This window comes from Hesperophylax consimilis, chromosome 17 (assembly GCF_061612785.1).
Source record: "Hesperophylax consimilis isolate HC1 chromosome 17, BYU_Hcon_1.0, whole genome shotgun sequence".
Lineage (NCBI taxonomy): Eukaryota > Metazoa > Arthropoda > Insecta > Trichoptera > Limnephilidae > Hesperophylax > Hesperophylax consimilis.
In genome coordinates this window covers 33,349,167-33,373,100 of record NC_142852.1, presented here as the reverse complement: position 1 = coordinate 33,373,100, position 23,934 = coordinate 33,349,167, and positions in this window count along the sequence as shown.

Here is a 23,934-nt window from a genome sequence, read left to right as displayed (position 1 = left end):
ACTTACATAATATTATTGAATTGATTAAGGAATGTTTCCATGTTAACTGATATCAGTTGTGTGAGAGGGTTACCAAACACAGCTAAAGCCATTTCAGGCAAAGTTTCAATTCTGAGTGGTTGTCTTACACCAATACGATACTGAGAGTATCTTCCTTCAACTTACATAATATTATTGAATTGATTAAGGAATGTTTCCATGTTAACTGATATCAGTTGTGTGAGAGGGTTACCAAACACAGCTAAAGCCATTTCAGGCAAAGTTTCAATTCTGAGTGGTTGTCTTACACCAATACGATACTGAGAGTATCTTCCTTCAACTTACATAATATTATTGAATTGATTAAGGAATGTTTCCATGTTAACTGATATCAGTTGTGTGAGAGGGTTACCAAACACAGCTAAAGCCATTTCAGGCAAAGTTTCAATTCTGAGTGGTTGTCTTATACCAATACGATACTGAGAGTATCTTCAACTTACATAATATTATTGAATTGATTAAGGAATGTTTCCATGTTAACTGATATCAGTTGTGTGAGAGGGTTACCAAACACAGCTAAAGCCATTTCAGGCAAAGTTTCAATTCTGAGTGGTTGTCTTACACCAATACGATACTGAGAGTATCTTCAACTTACATAATATTATTGAATTGATTAAGGAATGTTTCCATGTTAACTGATATCAGTTGTGTGAGAGGGTTACCAAACACAGCTAAAGCCATTTCAGGCAAAGTTTCAATTCTGAGTGGTTGTCTTACACCAATACGATACTGAGAGTATCTTCCTTCAACTTACATAATATTATTGAATTGATTAAGGAATGTTTCCATGTTAACTGATATCAGTTGTGTGAGAGGGTTACCAAACACAGCTAAAGCCATTTCAGGCAAAGTTTCAATTCTGAGTGGTTGTCTTACACCAATACGATACTGAGAGTATCTTCAACTTACATAATATTATTGAATTGATTAAGGAATGTTTCCATGTTAACTGATATCAGTTGTGTGAGAGGGTTACCAAACACAGCTAAAGCCATTTCAGGCAAAGTTTCAATTCTGAGTGGTTGTCTTACACCAATACGATACTGAGAGTATCTTCAACTTACATAATATTATTGAATTGATTAAGGAATGTTTCCATGTGAACTGATATCAGTTGTGTGAGAGGGTTACCAAACACAGCTAAAGCCATTTCAGGCAAAGTTTCAATTCTGAGTGGTTGTCTTACACCAATACGATACTGAGAGTATCTTCAACTTACATAATATTATTGAATTGATTAAGGAATGTTTCCATGTTAACTGATATCAGTTGTGTGAGAGGGTTACCAAACACAGCTAAAGCCATTTCAGGCAAAGTTTCAATTCTGAGTGGTTGTCTTACACCAATACGATACTGAGAGTATCTTCCTTCAACTTACATAATATTATTGAATTGATTAAGGAATGTTTCCATGTTAACTGATATCAGTTGTGTGAGAGGGTTACCAAACACAGCTAAAGCCATTTCAGGCAAAGTTTCAATTCTGAGTGGTTGTCTTACACCAATACGATACTGAGAGTATCTTCAACTTACATAATATTATTGAATTGATTAAGGAATGTTTCCATGTTAACTGATATCAGTTGTGTGAGAGGGTTACCAAACACAGCTAAAGCCATTTCAGGCAAAGTTTCAATTCTGAGTGGTTGTCTTACACCAATACGATACTGAGAGTATCTTCCTTCAACTTACATAATATTATTGAATTGATTAAGGAATGTTTCCATGTGAACTGATATCAGTTGTGTGAGAGGGTTACCAAACACAGCTAAAGCCATTTCAGGCAAAGTTTCAATTCTGAGTGGTTGTCTTACACCAATACGATACTGAGAGTATCTTCAACTTACATAATATTATTGAATTGATTAAGGAATGTTTCCATGTTAACTGATATCAGTTGTGTGAGAGGGTTACCAAACACAGCTAAAGCCATTTCAGGCAAAGTTTCAATTCTGAGTGGTTGTCTTACACCAATACGATACTGAGAGTATCTTCAACTTACATAATATTATTGAATTGATTAAGGAATGTTTCCATGTTAACTGATATCTGTTGTGTGAGAGGGTTACCAAACACAGCTAAAGCCATTTCAGGCAAAGTTTCAATTCTGAGTGGTTGTCTTACACCAATACGATACTGAGAGTATCTTCAACTTACATAATATTATTGAATTGATTAAGGAATGTTTCCATGTTAACTGATATCAGTTGTGTGAGAGGGTTACCAAACACAGCTAAAGCCATTTCAGGCAAAGTTTCAATTCTGAGTGGTTGTCTTACACCAATGCGATACTGAGAGTATCTTCAACTTACATAATATTATTGAATTGATTAAGGAATGTTTCCATGTGAACTGATATCAGTTGTGTGAGAGGGTTACCAAACACAGCTAAAGCCATTTCAGGCAAAGTTTCAATTCTGAGTGGTTGTCTTACACCAATACGATACTGAGAGTATCTTCAACTTACATAATATTATTGAATTGATTAAGGAATGTTTCCATGTTAACTGATATCAGTTGTGTGAGAGGGTTACCAAACACAGCTTAAGCCATTTCAGGCAAAGTTTCAATTCTGAGTGGTTGTCTTACACCAATACGATACTGAGAGTATCTTCAACTTACATAATATTATTGAATTGATTAAGGAATGTTTCCATGTTAACTGATATCAGTTGTGTGAGAGGGTTACCAAACACAGCTAAAGCCATTTCAGGCAAAGTTTCAATTCTGAGTGGTTGTCTTACACCAATACGATACTGAGAGTATCTTCAACTTACATAATATTATTGAATTGATTAAGGAATGTTTCCATGTTAACTGATATCAGTTGTGTGAGAGGGTTACCAAACACAGCTAAAGCCATTTCAGGCAAAGTTTCAATTCTGAGTGGTTGTCTTACACCAATACGATACTGAGAGTATCTTCAACTTACATAATATTATTGAATTGATTAAGGAATGTTTCCATGTTAACTGATATCAGTTGTGTGAGAGGGTTACCAAACACAGCTAAAGCCATTTCAGGCAAAGTTTCAATTCTGAGTGGTTGTCTTACACCAATACTATACTGAGAGTATCTTCCTTCAACTTACATAATATTATTGAATTGATTAAGGAATGTTTCCATGTTAACTGATATCAGTTGTGTGAGAGGGTTACCAAACACAGCTAAAGCCATTTCAGGCAAAGTTTCAATTCTGAGTGGTTGTCTTACACCAATACGATACTGAGAGTATCTTCAACTTACATAATATTATTGAATTGATTAAGGAATGTTTCCATGTTAACTGATATCAGTTGTGTGAGAGGGTTACCAAACACAGCTAAAGCCATTTCAGGCAAAGTTTCAATTCTGAGTGGTTGTCTTACACCAATACGATACTGAGAGTATCTTCCTTCAACTTACATAATATTATTGAATTGATTAAGGAATGTTTCCATGTTAACTGATATCAGTTGTGTGAGAGGGTTACCAAACACAGCTAAAGCCATTTCAGGCAAAGTTTCAATTCTGAGTGGTTGTCTTACACCAATACGATACTGAGAGTATCTTCCTTCAACTTACATAATATTATTGAATTGATTAAGGAATGTTTCCATGTTAACTGATATCAGTTGTGTGAGAGGGTTACCAAACACAGCTAAAGCCATTTCAGGCAAAGTTTCAATTCTGAGTGGTTGTCTTACACCAATACGATACTGAGAGTATCTTCAACTTACATAATATTATTGAATTGATTAAGGAATGTTTCCATGTGAACTGATATCAGTTGTGTGAGAGGGTTACCAAACACAGCTAAAGCCATTTCAGGCAAAGTTTCAATTCTGAGTGGTTGTCTTACACCAACACGATACTGAGAGTATCTTCCTTCAACTTACATAATATTATTGAATTGATTAAGGAATGTTTCCATGTTAACTGATATCAGTTGTGTGAGAGGGTTACCAAACACAGCTAAAGCCATTTCAGGCAAAGTTTCAATTCTGAGTGGTTGTCTTACACCAATACGATACTGAGAGTATCTTCCTTCAACTTACATAATATTATTGAATTGATTAAGGAATGTTTCCATGTTAACTGATATCAGTTTTGTGAGAGGGTTACCAAACACAGCTAAAGCCATTTCAGGCAAAGTTTCAATTCTGAGTGGTTGTCTTACACCAATACGATACTGAGAGTATCTTCCTTCAACTTACATAATATTATTGAATTGATTAAGGAATGTTTCCATGTTAACTGATATCAGTTGTGTGAGAGGGTTACCAAACACAGCTAAAGCCATTTCAGGCAAAGTTTCAATTCTGAGTGGTTGTCTTACACCAATACGATACTGAGAGTATCTTCAACTTACATAATATTATTGAATTGATTAAGGAATGTTTCCATGTGAACTGATATCAGTTGTGTGAGAGGGTTACCAAACACAGCTAAAGCCATTTCAGGCAAAGTTTCAATTCTGAGTGGTTGTCTTACACCAATACGATACTGAGAGTATCTTCAACTTACATAATATTATTGAATTGATTAAGGAATGTTTCCATGTGAACTGATATCAGTTGTGTGAGAGGGTTACCAAACACAGCTAAAGCCATTTCAGGCAAAGTTTCAATTCTGAGTGGTTGTCTTACACCAATACGATACTGAGAGTATCTTCCTTCAACTTACATAATATTATTGAATTGATTAAGGAATGTTTCCATGTTAACTGATATCAGTTGTGTGAGAGGGTTACCAAACACAGCTAAAGCCATTTCAGGCAAAGTTTCAATTCTGAGTGGTTGTCTTACACCAATACGATACTGAGAGTATCTTCCTTCAACTTACATAATATTATTGAATTGATTAAGGAATGTTTCCATGTTAACTGATATCAGTTGTGTGAGAGGGTTACCAAACACAGCTAAAGCCATTTCAGGCAAAGTTTCAATTCTGAGTGGTTGTCTTACACCAATACGATACTGAGAGTATCTTCCTTCAACTTACATAATATTATTGAATTGATTAAGGAATGTTTCCATGTTAACTGATATCAGTTGTGTGAGAGGGTTACCAAACACAGCTAAAGCCATTTCAGGCAAAGTTTCAATTCTGAGTGGTTGTCTTACACCAATACGATACTGAGAGTATCTTCAACTTACATAATATTATTGAATTGATTAAGGAATGTTTCCATGTGAACTGATATCAGTTGTGTGAGAGGGTTACCAAACACAGCTAAAGCCATTTCAGGCAAAGTTTCAATTCTGAGTGGTTGTCTTACACCAATACGATACTGAGAGTATCTTCAACTTACATAATATTATTGAATTGATTAAGGAATGTTTCCATGTTAACTGATATCAGTTGTGTGAGAGGGTTACCAAACACAGCTAAAGCCATTTCAGGCAAAGTTTCAATTCTGAGTGGTTGTCTTACACCAATACGATACTGAGAGTATCTTCCTTCAACTTACATAATATTATTGAATTGATTAAGGAATGTTTCCATGTTAACTGATATCAGTTGTGTGAGAGGGTTACCAAACACAGCTAAAGCCATTTCAGGCAAAGTTTCAATTCTGAGTGGTTGTCTTACACCAATACGATACTGAGAGTATCTTCCTTCAACTTACATAATATTATTGAATTGATTAAGGAATGTTTCCATGTTAACTGATATCAGTTGTGTGAGAGGGTTACCAAACACAGCTAAAGCCATTTCAGGCAAAGTTTCAATTCTGAGTGGTTGTCTTACACCAATACGATACTGAGAGTATCTTCAACTTACATAATATTATTGAATTGATTAAGGAATGTTTCCATGTTAACTGATATCAGTTGTGTGAGAGGGTTACCAAACACAGCTAAAGCCATTTCAGGCAAAGTTTCAATTCTGAGTGGTTGTCTTACACCAATACGATACTGAGAGTATCTTCCTTCAACTTACATAATATTATTGAATTGATTAAGGAATGTTTCCATGTTAACTGATATCAGTTGTGTGAGAGGGTTACCAAACACAGCTAAAGCCATTTCAGGCAAAGTTTCAATTCTGAGTGGTTGTCTTACACCAATACGATACTGAGAGTATCTTCAACTTACATAATATTATTGAATTGATTAAGGAATGTTTCCATGTTAACTGATATCAGTTGTGTGAGAGGGTTACCAAACACAGCTAAAGCCATTTCAGGCAAAGTTTCAATTCTGAGTGGTTGTCTTACACCAATACGATACTGAGAGTATCTTCAACTTACATAATATTATTTAATTGATTAAGGAATGTTTCCATGTTAACTGATATCAGTTGTGTGAGAGGGTTACCAAACACAGCTAAAGCCATTTCAGGCAAAGTTTCAATTCTGAGTGGTTGTCTTACACCAATACGATACTGAGAGTATCTTCAACTTACATAATATTATTGAATTGATTAAGGAATGTTTCCATGTTAACTGATATCAGTTGTGTGAGAGGGTTACCAAACACAGCTAAAGCCATTTCAGGCAAAGTTTCAATTCTGAGTGGTTGTCTTACACCAATACGATACTGAGAGTATCTTCAACTTACATAATATTATTGAATTGATTAAGGAATGTTTCCATGTTAACTGATATCAGTTGTGTGAGAGGGTTACCAAACACAGCTAAAGCCATTTCAGGCAAAGTTTCAATTCTGAGTGGTTGTCTTACACCAATACGATACTGAGAGTATCTTCCTTCAACTTACATAATATTATTGAATTGATTAAGGAATGTTTCCATGTTAACTGATATCAGTTGTGTGAGAGGGTTACCAAACACAGCTAAAGCCATTTCAGGCAAAGTTTCAATTCTGAGTGGTTGTCTTACACCAATACGATACTGAGAGTATCTTCAACTTACATAATATTATTGAATTGATTAAGGAATGTTTCCATGTTAACTGATATCAGTTGTGTGAGAGGGTTACCAAACACAGCTAAAGCCATTTCAGGCAAAGTTTCAATTCTGAGTGGTTGTCTTACACCAATACGATACTGAGAGTATCTTCAACTTACATAATATTATTGAATTGATTAAGGAATGTTTCCATGTTAACTGATATCAGTTGTGTGAGAGGGTTACCAAACACAGCTAAAGCCATTTCAGGCAAAGTTTCAATTCTGAGTGGTTGTCTTACACCAATACGATACTGAGAGTATCTTCCTTCAACTTACATAATATTATTGAATTGATTAAGGAATGTTTCCATGTTAACTGATATCAGTTGTGTGAGAGGGTTACCAAACACAGCTAAAGCCATTTCAGGCAAAGTTTCAATTCTGAGTGGTTGTCTTACACCAATACGATACTGAGAGTATCTTCCTTCAACTTACATAATATTATTGAATTGATTAAGGAATGTTTCCATGTTAACTGATATCAGTTGTGTGAGAGGGTTACCAAACACAGCTAAAGCCATTTCAGGCAAAGTTTCAATTCTGAGTGGTTGTCTTACACCAATACGATACTGAGAGTATCTTCAACTTACATAATATTATTGAATTGATTAAGGAATGTTTCCATGTTAACTGATATCAGTTGTGTGAGAGGGTTACCAAACACAGCTAAAGCCATTTCAGGCAAAGTTTCAATTCTGAGTGGTTGTCTTACACCAATACGATACTGAGAGTATCTTCAACTTACATAATATTATTGAATTGATTAAGGAATGTTTCCATGTTAACTGATATCAGTTGTGTGAGAGGGTTACCAAACACAGCTAAAGCCATTTCAGGCAAAGTTTCAATTCTGAGTGGTTGTCTTACACCAATACGATACTGAGAGTATCTTCAACTTACATAATATTATTGAATTGATTAAGGAATGTTTCCATGTTAACTGATATCAGTTGTGTGAGAGGGTTACCAAACACAGCTAAAGCCATTTCAGGCAAAGTTTCAATTCTGAGTGGTTGTCTTACACCAATACGATACTGAGAGTATCTTCCTTCAACTTACATAATATTATTGAATTGATTAAGGAATGTTTCCATGTTAACTGATATCAGTTGTGTGAGAGGGTTACCAAACACAGCTAAAGCCATTTCAGGCAAAGTTTCAATTCTGAGTGGTTGTCTTACACCAATACGATACTGAGAGTATCTTCAACTTACATAATATTATTGAATTGTTTAAGGAATGTTTCCATGTTAACTGATATCAGTTGTGTGAGAGGGTTACCAAACACAGCTAAAGCCATTTCAGGCAAAGTTTCAATTCTGAGTGGTTGTCTTACACCAATACGATACTGAGAGTATCTTCCTTCAACTTACATAATATTATTGAATTGATTAAGGAATGTTTCCATGTTAACTGATATCAGTTGTGTGAGAGGGTTACCAAACACAGCTAAAGCCATTTCAGGCAAAGTTTCAATTCTGAGTGGTTGTCTTACACCAATACGATACTGAGAGTATCTTCAACTTACATAATATTATTGAATTGATTAAGGAATGTTTCCATGTTAACTGATATCAGTTGTGTGAGAGGGTTACCAAACACAGCTAAAGCCATTTCAGGCAAAGTTTCAATTCTGAGTGGTTGTCTTACACCAATACGATACTGAGAGTATCTTCCTTCAACTTACATAATATTATTGAATTGATTAAGGAATGTTTCCATGTTAACTGATATCTGTTGTGTGAGAGGGTTACCAAACACAGCTAAAGCCATTTCAGGCAAAGTTTCAATTCTGAGTGGTTGTCTTACACCAATACGATACTGAGAGTATCTTCAACTTACATAATATTATTGAATTGATTAAGGAATGTTTCCATGTTAACTGATATCAGTTGTGTGAGAGGGTTACCAAACACAGCTAAAGCCATTTCAGGCAAAGTTTCAATTCTGAGTGGTTGTCTTACACCAATACGATACTGAGAGTATCTTCCTTCAACTTACATAATATTATTGAATTGATTAAGGAATGTTTCCATGTTAACTGATATCAGTTGTGTGAGAGGGTTACCAAACACAGCTAAAGCCATTTCAGGCAAAGTTTCAATTCTGAGTGGTTGTCTTACACCAATACGATACTGAGAGTATCTTCAACTTACATAATATTATTGAATTGATTAAGGAATGTTTCCATGTTAACTGATATCAGTTGTGTGAGAGGGTTACCAAACACAGCTAAAGCCATTTCAGGCAAAGTTTCAATTCTGAGTGGTTGTCTTACACCAATACGATACTGAGAGTATCTTCCTTCAACTTACATAATATTATTGAATTGATTAAGGAATGTTTCCATGTTAACTGATATCAGTTGTGTGAGAGGGTTACCAAACACAGCTAAAGCCATTTCAGGCAAAGTTTCAATTCTGAGTGGTTGTCTTACACCAATACGATACTGAGAGTATCTTCCTTCAACTTACATAATATTATTGAATTGATTAAGGAATGTTTCCATGTTAACTGATATCAGTTGTGTGAGAGGGTTACCAAACACAGCTAAAGCCATTTCAGGCAAAGTTTCAATTCTGAGTGGTTGTCTTACACCAATACGATACTGAGAGTATCTTCAACTTACATAATATTATTGAATTGATTAAGGAATGTTTCCATGTTAACTGATATCAGTTGTGTGAGAGGGTTACCAAACACAGCTAAAGCCATTTCAGGCAAAGTTTCAATTCTGAGTGGTTGTCTTACACCAATACGATACTGAGAGTATCTTCAACTTACATAATATTATTGAATTGATTAAGGAATGTTTCCATGTTAACTGATATCAGTTGTGTGAGAGGGTTACCAAACACAGCTAAAGCCATTTCAGGCAAAGTTTCAATTCTGAGTGGTTGTCTTACACCAATACGATACTGAGAGTATCTTCCTTCAACTTACATAATATTATTGAATTGATTAAGGAATGTTTCCATGTTAACTGATATCAGTTGTGTGAGAGGGTTACCAAACACAGCTAAAGCCATTTCAGGCAAAGTTTCAATTCTGAGTGGTTGTCTTACACCAATACGATACTGAGAGTATCTTCCTTCAACTTACATAATATTATTGAATTGATTAAGGAATGTTTCCATGTTAACTGATATCAGTTGTGTGAGAGGGTTACCAAACACAGCTAAAGCCATTTCAGGCAAAGTTTCAATTCTGAGTGGTTGTCTTACACCAATACGATACTGAGAGTATCTTCAACTTACATAATATTATTGAATTGATTAAGGAATGTTTCCATGTTAACTGATATCAGTTGTGTGAGAGGGTTACCAAACACAGCTAAAGCCATTTCAGGCAAAGTTTCAATTCTGAGTGGTTGTCTTACACCAATACGATACTGAGAGTATCTTCCTTCAACTTACATAATATTATTGAATTGATTAAGGAATGTTTCCATGTTAACTGATATCAGTTGTGTGAGAGGGTTACCAAACACAGCTAAAGCCATTTCAGGCAAAGTTTCAATTCTGAGTGGTTGTCTTACACCAATACGATACTGAGAGTATCTTCCTTCAACTTACATAATATTATTGAATTGATTAAGGAATGTTTCCATGTTAACTGATATCAGTTGTGTGAGAGGGTTACCAAACACAGCTAAAGCCATTTCAGGCAAAGTTTCAATTCTGAGTGGTTGTCTTACACCAATACGATACTGAGAGTATCTTCAACTTACATAATATTATTGAATTGATTAAGGAATGTTTCCATGTTAACTGATATCAGTTGTGTGAGAGGGTTACCAAACACAGCTAAAGCCATTTCAGGCAAAGTTTCAATTCTGAGTGGTTGTCTTACACCAATACGATACTGAGAGTATCTTCAACTTACATAATATTATTGAATTGATTAAGGAATGTTTCCATGTTAACTGATATCAGTTGTGTGAGAGGGTTACCAAACACAGCTAAAGCCATTTCAGGCAAAGTTTCAATTCTGAGTGGTTGTCTTACACCAATACGATACTGAGAGTATCTTCCTTCAACTTACATAATATTATTGAATTGATTAAGGAATGTTTCCATGTTAACTGATATCAGTTGTGTGAGAGGGTTACCAAACACAGCTAAAGCCATTTCAGGCAAAGTTTCAATTCTGAGTGGTTGTCTTACACCAATACGATACTGAGAGTATCTTCCTTCAACTTACATAATATTATTGAATTGATTAAGGAATGTTTCCATGTGAACTGATATCAGTTGTGTGAGAGGGTTACCAAACACAGCTAAAGCCATTTCAGGCAAAGTTTCAATTCTGAGTGGTTGTCTTACACTAATACGATACTGAGAGTATCTTCAACTTACATAATATTATTGAATTGATTAAGGAATGTTTCCATGTTAACTGATATCAGTTGTGTGAGAGGGTTACCAAACACAGCTAAAGCCATTTCAGGCAAAGTTTCAATTCTGAGTGGTTGTCTTACACCAATACGATACTGAGAGTATCTTCCTTCAACTTACATAATATTATTGAATTGATTAAGGAATGTTTCCATGTTAACTGATATCAGTTGTGTGAGAGGGTTACCAAACACAGCTAAAGCCATTTCAGGCAAAGTTTCAATTCTGAGTGGTTGTCTTACACCAATACGATACTGAGAGTATCTTCAACTTACATAATATTATTGAATTGATTAAGGAATGTTTCCATGTTAACTGATATCAGTTGTGTGAGAGGGTTACCAAACCCAGCTAAAGCCATTTCAGGCAAAGTTTCAATTCTGAGTGGTTGTCTTACACCAATACGATACTGAGAGTATCTTCAACTTACATAATATTATTGAATTGATTAAGGAATGTTTCCATGTTAACTGATATCAGTTGTGTGAGAGGGTTACCAAACACAGCTAAAGCCATTTCAGGCAAAGTTTCAATTCTGAGTGGTTGTCTTACACCAATACGATACTGAGAGTATCTTCAACTTACATAATATTATTGAATTGATTAAGGAATGTTTCCATGTTAACTGATATCAGTTGTGTGAGAGGGTTACCAAACACAGCTAAAGCCATTTCAGGCAAAGTTTCAATTCTGAGTGGTTGTCTTACACCAATACGATACTGAGAGTATCTTCCTTCAACTTACATAATATTATTGAATTGATTAAGGAATGTTTCCATGTTAACTGATATCAGTTGTGTGAGAGGGTTACCAAACACAGCTAAAGCCATTTCAGGCAAAGTTTCAATTCTGAGTGGTTGTCTTACACCAATACGATACTGAGAGTATCTTCAACTTACATAATATTATTGAATTGATTAAGGAATGTTTCCATGTTAACTGATATCAGTTGTGTGAGAGGGTTACCAAACACAGCTAAAGCCATTTCAGGCAAAGTTTCAATTCTGAGTGGTTGTCTTACACCAATACGATACTGAGAGTATCTTCCTTCAACTTACATAATATTATTGAATTGATTAAGGAATGTTTCCATGTTAACTGATATCAGTTGTGTGAGAGGGTTACCAAACACAGCTAAAGCCATTTCAGGCAAAGTTTCAATTCTGAGTGGTTGTCTTACACCAATACGATACTGAGAGTATCTTCCTTCAACTTACATAATATTATTGAATTGATTAAGGAATGTTTCCATGTTAACTGATATCAGTTGTGTGAGAGGGTTACCAAACACAGCTAAAGCCATTTCAGGCAAAGTTTCAATTCTGAGTGGTTGTCTTACACCAATACGATACTGAGAGTATCTTCCTTCAACTTACATAATATTATTGAATTGATTAAGGAATGTTTCCATGTTAACTGATATCAGTTGTGTGAGAGGGTTACCAAACACAGCTAAAGCCATTTCAGGCAAAGTTTCAATTCTGAGTGGTTGTCTTACACCAATACGATACTGAGAGTATCTTCCTTCAACTTACATAATATTATTGAATTGATTAAGGAATGTTTCCATGTTAACTGATATCAGTTGTGTGAGAGGGTTACCAAACACAGCTAAAGCCATTTCAGGCAAAGTTTCAATTCTGAGTGGTTGTCTTACACCAATACGATACTGAGAGTATCTTCCTTCAACTTACATAATATTATTGAATTGATTAAGGAATGTTTCCATGTTAACTGATATCAGTTGTGTGAGAGGGTTACCAAACACAGCTAAAGCCATTTCAGGCAAAGTTTCAATTCTGAGTGGTTGTCTTACACCAATACGATACTGAGAGTATCTTCAACTTACATAATATTATTGAATTGATTAAGGAATGTTTCCATGTTAACTGATATCAGTTGTGTGAGAGGGTTACCAAACACAGCTAAAGCCATTTCAGGCAAAGTTTCAATTCTGAGTGGTTGTCTTACACCAATACGATACTGAGAGTATCTTCCTTCAACTTACATAATATTATTGAATTGATTAAGGAATGTTTCCATGTTAACTGATATCAGTTGTGTGAGAGGGTTACCAAACACAGCTAAAGCCATTTCAGGCAAAGTTTCAATTCTGAGTGGTTGTCTTACACCAATACGATACTGAGAGTATCTTCCTTCAACTTACATAATATTATTGAATTGATTAAGGAATGTTTCCATGTTAACTGATATCAGTTGTGTGAGAGGGTTACCAAACACAGCTAAAGCCATTTCAGGCAAAGTTTCAATTCTGAGTGGTTGTCTTACACCAATACGATACTGAGAGTATCTTCCTTCAACTTACATAATATTATTGAATTGATTAAGGAATGTTTCCATGTTAACTGATATCAGTTGTGTGAGAGGGTTACCAAACACAGCTAAAGCCATTTCAGGCAAAGTTTCAATTCTGAGTGGTTGTCTTACACCAATACGATACTGAGAGTATCTTCCTTCAACTTACATAATATTATTGAATTGATTAAGGAATGTTTCCATGTTAACTGATATCAGTTGTGTGAGAGGGTTACCAAACACAGCTAAAGCCATTTCAGGCAAAGTTTCAATTCTGAGTGGTTGTCTTACACCAATACGATACTGAGAGTATCTTCCTTCAACTTACATAATATTATTGAATTGATTAAGGAATGTTTCCATGTTAACTTATATCAGTTGTGTGAGAGGGTTACCAAACACAGCTAAAGCCATTTCAGGCAAAGTTTCAATTCTGAGTGGTTGTCTTACACCAATACGATACTGAGAGTATCTTCAACTTACATAATATTATTGAATTTATTAAGGAATGTTTCCATGTTAACTGATATCAGTTGTGTGAGAGGGTTACCAAACACAGCTAAAGCCATTTCAGGCAAAGTTTCAATTCTGAGTGGTTGTCTTACACCAATACGATACTGAGAGTATCTTCAACTTACATAATATTATTGAATTGATTAAGGAATGTTTCCATGTTAACTGATATCAGTTGTGTGAGAGGGTTACCAAACACAGCTAAAGCCATTTCAGGCAAAGTTTCAATTCTGAGTGGTTGTCTTACACCAATACGATACTGAGAGTATCTTCCTTCAACTTACATAATATTATTGAATTGATTAAGGAATGTTTCCATGTTAACTGATATCAGTTGTGTGAGAGGGTTACCAAACACAGCTAAAGCCATTTCAGGCAAAGTTTCAATTCTGAGTGGTTGTCTTACACCAATACGATACTGAGAGTATCTTCAACTTACATAATATTATTGAATTGATTAAGGAATGTTTCCATGTTAACTGATATCAGTTGTGTGAGAGGGTTACCAAACACAGCTAAAGCCATTTCAGGCAAAGTTTCAATTCTGAGTGGTTGTCTTACACCAATACGATACTGAGAGTATCTTCCTTCAACTTACATATTATTATTGAATTGATTAAGGAATGTTTCCATGTTAACTGATATCAGTTGTGTGAGAGGGTTACCAAACACAGCTAAAGCCATTTCAGGCAAAGTTTCAATTCTGAGTGGTTGTCTTACACCAATACGATACTGAGAGTATCTTCCTTCAACTTACATAATATTATTGAATTGATTAAGGAATGTTTCCATGTTAACTGATATCAGTTGTGTGAGAGGGTTACCAAACACAGCTAAAGCCATTTCAGGCAAAGTTTCAATTCTGAGTGGTTGTCTTACACCAATACGATACTGAGAGTATCTTCCTTCAACTTACATAATATTATTGAATTGATTAAGGAATGTTTCCATGTTAACTGATATCAGTTGTGTGAGAGGGTTACCAAACACAGCTAAAGCCATTTCAGGCAAAGTTTCAATTCTGAGTGGTTGTCTTACACCAATACGATACTGAGAGTATCTTCCTTCAACTTACATAATATTATTGAATTGATTAAGGAATGTTTCCATGTTAACTGATATCAGTTGTGTGAGAGGGTTACCAAACACAGCTAAAGCCATTTCAGGCAAAGTTTCAATTCTGAGTGGTTGTCTTACACCAATACGATACTGAGAGTATCTTCCTTCAACTTACATAATATTATTGAATTGATTAAGGAATGTTTCCATGTTAACTGATATCAGTTGTGTGAGAGGGTTACCAAACACAGCTAAAGCCATTTCAGGCAAAGTTTCAATTCTGAGTGGTTGTCTTACACCAATACGATACTGAGAGTATCTTCCTTCAACTTACATAATATTATTGAATTGATTAAGGAATGTTTCCATGTTAACTGATATCAGTTGTGTGAGAGGGTTACCAAACACAGCTAAAGCCATTTCAGGCAAAGTTTCAATTCTGAGTGGTTGTCTTACACCAATACGATACTGAGAGTATCTTCAACTTACATAATATTATTGAATTGATTAAGGAATGTTTCCATGTTAACTGATATCAGTTGTGTGAGAGGGTTACCAAACACAGCTAAAGCCATTTCAGGCAAAGTTTCAATTCTGAGTGGTTGTCTTACACCAATACGATACTGAGAGTATCTTCCTTCAACTTACATAATATTATTGAATTGATTAAGGAATGTTTCCATGTTAACTGATATCAGTTGTGTGAGAGGGTTACCAAACACAGCTAAAGCCATTTCAGGCAAAGTTTCAATTCTGAGTGGTTGTCTTACACCAATACGATACTGAGAGTATCTTCCTTCAACTTACATAATATTATTGAATTGATTAAGGAATGTTTCCATGTTAACTGATATCAGTTGTGTGAGAGGGTTACCAAACACAGCTAAAGCCATTTCAGGCAAAGTTTCAATTCTGAGTGGTTGTCTTACACCAATACGATACTGAGAGTATCTTCCTTCAACTTACATAATATTATTGAATTGATTAAGGAATGTTTCCATGTTAACTGATATCAGTTGTGTGAGAGGGTTACCAAACACAGCTAAAGCCATTTCAGGCAAAGTTTCAATTCTGAGTGGTTGTCTTACACCAATACGATACTGAGAGTATCTTCAACTTACATAATATTATTGAATTGATTAAGGAATGTTTCCATGTTAACTGATATCAGTTGTGTGAGAGGGTTACCAAACACAGCTAAAGCCATTTCAGGCAAAGTTTCAATTCTGAGTGGTTGTCTTACACCAATACGATACTGAGAGTATCTTCAACTTACATAATATTATTGAATTGATTAAGGAATGTTTCCATGTTAACTGATATCAGTTGTGTGAGAGGGTTACCAAACACAGCTAAAGCCATTTCAGGCAAAGTTTCAATTCTGAGTGGTTGTCTTACACCAATACGATACTGAGAGTATCTTCCTTCAACTTACATAATATTATTGAATTGATTAAGGAATGTTTCCATGTTAACTGATATCAGTTGTGTGAGAGGGTTACCAAACACAGCTAAAGCCATTTCAGGCAAAGTTTCAATTCTGAGTGGTTGTCTTACACCAATACGATACTGAGAGTATCTTCAACTTACATAATATTATTGAATTGATTAAGGAATGTTTCCATGTTAACTGATATCAGTTGTGTGAGAGGGTTACCAAACACAGCTAAAGCCATTTCAGGCAAAGTTTCAATTCTGAGTGGTTGTCTTACACCAATACGATACTGAGAGTATCTTCCTTCAACTTACATAATATTATTGAATTGATTTAGGAATGTTTCCATGTTAACTGATATCAGTTGTGTGAGAGGGTTACCAAACACAGCTAAAGCCATTTCAGGCAAAGTTTCAATTCTGAGTGGTTGTCTTACACCAATACGATACTGAGAGTATCTTCCTTCAACTTACATAATATTATTGAATTGATTAAGGAATGTTTCCATGTTAACTGATATCAGTTGTGTGAGAGGGTTACCAAACACAGCTAAAGCCATTTCAGGCAAAGTTTCAATTCTGAGTGGTTGTCTTACACCAATACGATACTGAGAGTATCTTCAACTTACATAATATTATTGAATTGATTAAGGAATGTTTCCACGTTAACTGATATCAGTTGTGTGAGAGGGTTACCAAACACAGCTAAAGCCATTTCAGGCAAAGTTTCAATTCTGAGTGGTTGTCTTACACCAATACGATACTGAGAGTATCTTCCTTCAACTTACATAATATTATTGAATTGATTTAGGAATGTTTCCATGTTAACTGATATCAGTTGTGTGAGAGGGTTACCAAACACAGCTAAAGCCATTTCAGGCAAAGTTTCAATTCTGAGTGGTTGTCTTACACCAATACGATACTGAGAGTATCTTCAACTTACATAATATTATTGAATTGATTAAGGAATGTTTCCACGTTAACTGATATCAGTTGTGTGAGAGGGTTACCAAACACAGCTAAAGCCATTTCAGGCAAAGTTTCAATTCTGAGTGGTTGTCTTACACCAATACGATACTGAGAGTATCTTCCTTCAACTTACATAATATTATTGAATTGATTTAGTAATGTTTCCATGTTAACTGATATCAGTTGTGTGAGAGGGTTACCAAACACAGCTAAAGCCATTTCAGGCAAAGTTTCAATTCTGAGTGGTTGTCTTACACCAATACGATACTGAGAGTATCTTCCTTCAACTTACATAATATTATTGAATTGATTAAGGAATGTTTCCATGTTAACTGATATCAGTTGTGTGAGAGGGTTACCAAACACAGCTAAAGCCATTTCAGGCAAAGTTTCAATTCTGAGTGGTTGTCTTACACCAATACGATACTGAGAGTATCTTCAACTTACATAATATTATTGAATTGATTAAGGAATGTTTCCATGTTAACTGATATCAGTTGTGTGAGAGGGTTACCAAACACAGCTAAAGCCATTTCAGGCAAAGTTTCAATTCTGAGTGGTTGTCTTACACCAATACGATACTGAGAGTATCTTCAACTTACATAATATTATTGAATTGATTAAGGAATGTTTCCATGTTAACTGATATCAGTTGTGTGAGAGGGTTACCAAACACAGCTAAAGCCATTTCAGGCAAAGTTTCAATTCTGAGTGGTTGTCTTACACCAATACGATACTGAGAGTATCTTCCTTCAACTTACATAATATTATTGAATTGATTTAGGAATGTTTCCATGTTAACTGATATCAGTTGTGTGAGAGGGTTACCAAACACAGCTAAAGCCATTTCAGGCAAAGTTTCAATTCTGAGTGGTTGTCTTACACCAATACGATACTGAGAGTATCTTCCTTCAACTTACATAATATTATTGAATTGATTAAGGAATGTTTCCATGTTAACTGATATCAGTTGTGTGAGAGGGTTACCAAACACAGCTAAAGCCATTTCAGGCAAAGTTTCAATTCTGAGTGGTTGTCTTACACCAATACGATACTGAGAGTATCTTCCTTCAACTTACATAATATTATTGAATTGATTTAGGAATGTTTCCATGTTAACTGATATCAGTTGTGTGAGAGGGTTACCAAACACAGCTAAAGCCATTTCAGGCAAAGTTTCAATTCTGAGTGGTTGTCTTACACCAATACGATACTGAGAGTATCTTCCTTCAACTTACATAATATTATTGAATTGATTAAGGAATGTTTCCATGTTAACTGATATCAGTTGTGTGAGAGGGTTACCAAACACAGCTAAAGCCATTTCAGGCAAAGTTTCAATTCTGAGTGGTTGTCTTACACCAATACGATACTGAGAGTATCTTCCTTCAACTTACATAATATTATTGAATTGATTAAGGAATGTTTCCATGTTAACTGATATCAGTTGTGTGAGAGGGTAACCAAACACAGCTAAAGCCATTTCAGGCAAAGTTTCAATTCTGAGTGGTTGTCTTACACCAATACGATACTGAGAGTATCTTCCTTCAACTTAGGAATTAGTCTTTAGATATATTATGAATAGGTGATATAATATTATATAATATAGTATCTTTAGATATATTTTGTATAGGTAATATAATATTTTATAATATATCTTTAGATATATTATCTTTAGATATATTATGTATAGGTAATATTGTAGAAATCCATTACTATTTTGATTTATAACTAGTCTTAAGATATATTATGTATAATATTTATAATTGGTCTTAAGATATATTATGTATAATATTAATATGTAGAAATTTGGGAAAATAAGCTTTTACATCGAAAACTTTAAATGACTTTAGTGTCTATTCTTCCTTCAAAGTGTATTTCCCTATTTAGATCCTCCTTTCTGCTTGTCATCAACTCTTCAATCATATTTCTGTATATTGTTTACCTTCAGGTTTAACTAAATATTACCTATTTCTACTATTTAGGGGTAAGACTGGATGCGGAGATCGACACTTAATTTTATTTAATTAATACCTATGTGTTATTTCACGATTAAATCATTAAACATAATGTAAGGTACTCTCAGTATCGCGCTGGTGTAAGACCGTCATTCAGTATTTAACCGTAGTCAGGTACTTCCTCACCTTCCTCCTCCGCATCTCCTTCTCCTTCCTCTACCGTAAACCTCACAACATTCCCCAATTCGGGATGCCATAGTCTCACTGGCTCCAGACAAACGATCAAGTTAAATCGGGTTGCCATCCGTCCCGATATATTGGGACTGTGCAACTTTTTCCGAAAACCCCTTTTCGGATTTGGTTTTTTATAGATATAATGTTACAAATGAAGTTCTTCAGATTATGATCGGAAAAGAATTCATATTTGTGATATTGATATTTGTGAACTTCACAAAATAAAATAAAACATAGGTAAAGTCATTTTGTCGATGTTTCTTCTTTTTTACTAAATCAAAGCTGAATTCAATGAATTAGCAATTAGGAATTGAACCTGATAGCTTCTGCTAAAACAGATTACATTACATTATATTGTTAATTATTATATTATCTTGGAGAGGAAAGGTAGAAGAAGATAATACTAACAAATCTAAGCAGAACATGAAACAGAACAAGACAAAGAAAATGAGAAAGATAACAGTCTCAACTGGTAATCGAACCCGGGATTTCTGTCTTACCGTGACAATGTTTTTATCCAATCGACCATTAATAAGTACCAAATTGTTATGCATTATATTTTTCGATCTCATATTTCAAATTCAGAATTGACAATATTACCTGGCAACTAATTGTTAGATTTGTTAGCATTATCTTCTTCTTCAATGATATATATATATATATATATATATAGCACCCCCCAGAGGCTGAATGAAGGTCGCGGGTTCACAATAAACTGCATTTGTGTGATTTCACATTTTATAAATGAAATAATATTTAATTTCATTGGACTAACTTTTGAAAGTACAAACTACATAGGTATTCCCTTACAATCTCAATATCATAATAAGCAGGTCTACAAAACACCTAACCCTTAAGCACTATTCCATTCAACTGCTTATAACTGCTTGCCACCTAATCTCATTATTCCATGTGCCGAGTAGGAACACAAGACAAAATGTTACATTCTTCTGTAATACATACACAATCAACTATCAGACACACTCACTAACCAATAGGTTGCATACCCTTGAGGTGTTTTTGCACAAAAACTGCGCTATACAAGTCATCCAAGTATTATTATTATTATTATTATGCATGATCTGGTCATCAAGTTCGAGGGTACTATTGATATATTTTCCGACTCCATTTATAGAAAGAAGCGTAATCTATACCAGCACTTTGTTGAATCCTACAAATTATAGTAGCTTCGGCAAAGTGATTTGTCTTATATGTAGTATTGTTCTAGTTTCTATATTATGTTACTGTTACATGTTTTACTTTTTTGTACTAATTAATGCTTTCAAAAATGTGTGTAATTTTCTCTAGATCTCTAGGTATATTCTGTTCTTAAAATGTATGTAATAGCCCGGCTGGACATAAAACAAAATGAAACCAAACAAAATATTCATAATTTTGAAAGAATTTGTTATTTAGAAAACACATTCCTTTTGTGTAGGGAATTGGTAATAAAACTTTAAATGCCGTTTATACAAAAAAAAATATCTTTCAACTCTCAATGAAAAAATCTCGCCAATTCGTAAGTGTACAGTTAGACAATTTTTTGGGTTATATTTTCATGTGTAAATTCTAAGAAACAAAACCACTCCCGCACAATGCCACCGATGCCCTCACCCGGCGAACTACAAGGAATGCCCCAAACGCCCAGCACCTTCAACATCCATGCCCCGTGGAACTGAGCTACCTCCCCAAGTCACCTTCACCAGGCATTAACCCCCCCCCCCCCCCCCCAAATCCCCACTCCTTCGTCCTCCTACAACCCCCCCCCCCCCCTTCCAACACCCCCCCCCGTTCCATCAAACTCACCCCCAACCCCCAGCCCTCAGCAACTACCTTTAGTTTTTCTGATCCTAACTCTTTTCCTTTTTATTAACTTTATTAAAAAGCCTACGTGCTTATTATAAATTAAAACCCATCATTATATACATTGTTTTAAAGCTAGAAATATTGCCTACATGTTTTCTAAACATATTATTTTTCGTTAACAGGCCCAGAAAAAAGTTATGTGCAAATATATTCTGAAATACTATTTTAAAAACTGACATTTTTCTGTTATTAATAAATTGTAGAGATTTTAAAACTTTTCTCGTAAAAATCAAAGTATTCAATTTTTTAGAATAACTAATTAAAAGCTAAACAAAAAATAAATACTCTAATTTTATAAAACCACTAACGAGATATTAGCGTATTTCAAAAGGCTTTGAAAAATATATTCAAGAGGGGGTGGGGAAGGAAGCACAATTTTTCACACATGTCTTCTAACATCTGTGAAAAATTCAGCTTCCGGGGAATTAGTTCCGACACAAAACCTTAATTGACTGGGCTATAATTCTACCAAGTGCTCAACGCTACGTTTGGCATTCTGGAATGCCAATGATCTCGACAAAAACATACAAGAACTACGTATTTTCACCAACACACACAATTAAGACATAGTACTCATAAACGAAACACACTTAAACCCCTCGCACACACCAAAAATCGCAAACTACACACTGTACCGAAACGACCGCTTACACTCACGAGGCGGCGGCACAGGCGTCTTCGTGAAAACTAAAATCGCTCGCAAAAACACAACATCACCCCCCCCCCCCCCCCCCCCTATCTAACATAGAAAGTACCTCCATCATAATTTACGAAACACTACGGTCCATTGAGAATAAATTCTATTTACAAACCTCAGAGTCAGACATTACAAAAGTCGGATCTTGAATTACTTCTCGATGGACAAACGCCGACTATTCTCGCGGGGGATTTTAATTCAAAACATCCCGACTGGAATAGTAGGCGCGCCAACAAAAACGGACAAATCCTTCATGACTTTGCAAACTCTCATCCCGACCTAAATATTGCAGGACCCGTAGAGGCAACTTTTTTCTCAAGCCTCGGACACAGACCTGACATACTAGACATCGCCGTTTTGTACAAAACACCCTGGACATACAGTATCGAAACCATCAACGACCTCTCCTCCGATCATAACCCCGTGTTGCTAACTCTCAACGAATTCTCTTACCTCCCCCCTCTATAAATTAACAAACAAACTGATTGGACATACTTTTCGCACAGAATTGGTGAAAAATTATGCATAAACCCTAACATAAAAAATCCCTCAGAATTAGATACAGCGGTTGTCGACTTCGCGACGACAATCATGTCCGCAATAGACGATTCTTCCAAACCCCTCCCCGCACCCTCCCCAATAAATCTCAAGGAAAACCTCACAAACTCAATAAAAACCTCATAAAATCAAAAAATATCCACCGCCACCACTTGCAAAAATATCAAAATCCCACCTTGAAAACTTCTATAAATCGAAAACAAGCCCTCATCAGAAAAAAACTTCAAGAGCACATAAATTCCAGAGATAAATCCACAAGACGGCTCTCTGTGGAAATTATCCAAAATTCTCAAAGCCACTCCCACTCTAAACCACCCCATTCACGCCGAAAACGGTCTCGTCTTCGGCGATCAAGACGTTCGCTGACAGTAAAATCGCAAAATCAACAATGTATTAAATCACCTCCCCAATACAAATATCCACTTCAATACCCCGGCCGAGGTCATCCGCGCTATAGGTAGGTACAATTTACTATATATTTTTAAGTTTAAATTAGCTATACAAGGGCCTCAATAGGGCATCTGTGTCCAATAGTCATTTTCTTAGATTATATTTGACTTGAGTGGTATCTACATAAGCTATTATTTTTGATTGATATTGGTAGATTATTAGATATCTTGGGCACAATGCAGTTCAGAGTTCTATCTCCGTACTTATTGGTACATTTCGGAACCACTAATCCATCATTTTGAGTGAATCTTGTGTTATGTTTATGGTAGACTCTTTCATTATACAAGGAATCCGACGATATAATTTGTTGACTTATGATATTATAAAACAATGATCCCCTACTAACAGGTAAAACATTCAAAGACTTGTACATTATTTTGATGTTACTTTTGTGTATTTATGGATTAATAATTTAATAATGGAGTTTAGTAGCATTTGTATATAGCCTATATTTGTTTGACATGAATGTCTCCAAGACGTAATTCCATATCGGATAGTGGATTCGGCCAGAGATGAGTAGATTCATTTGAAGGTACTTATAGTCACG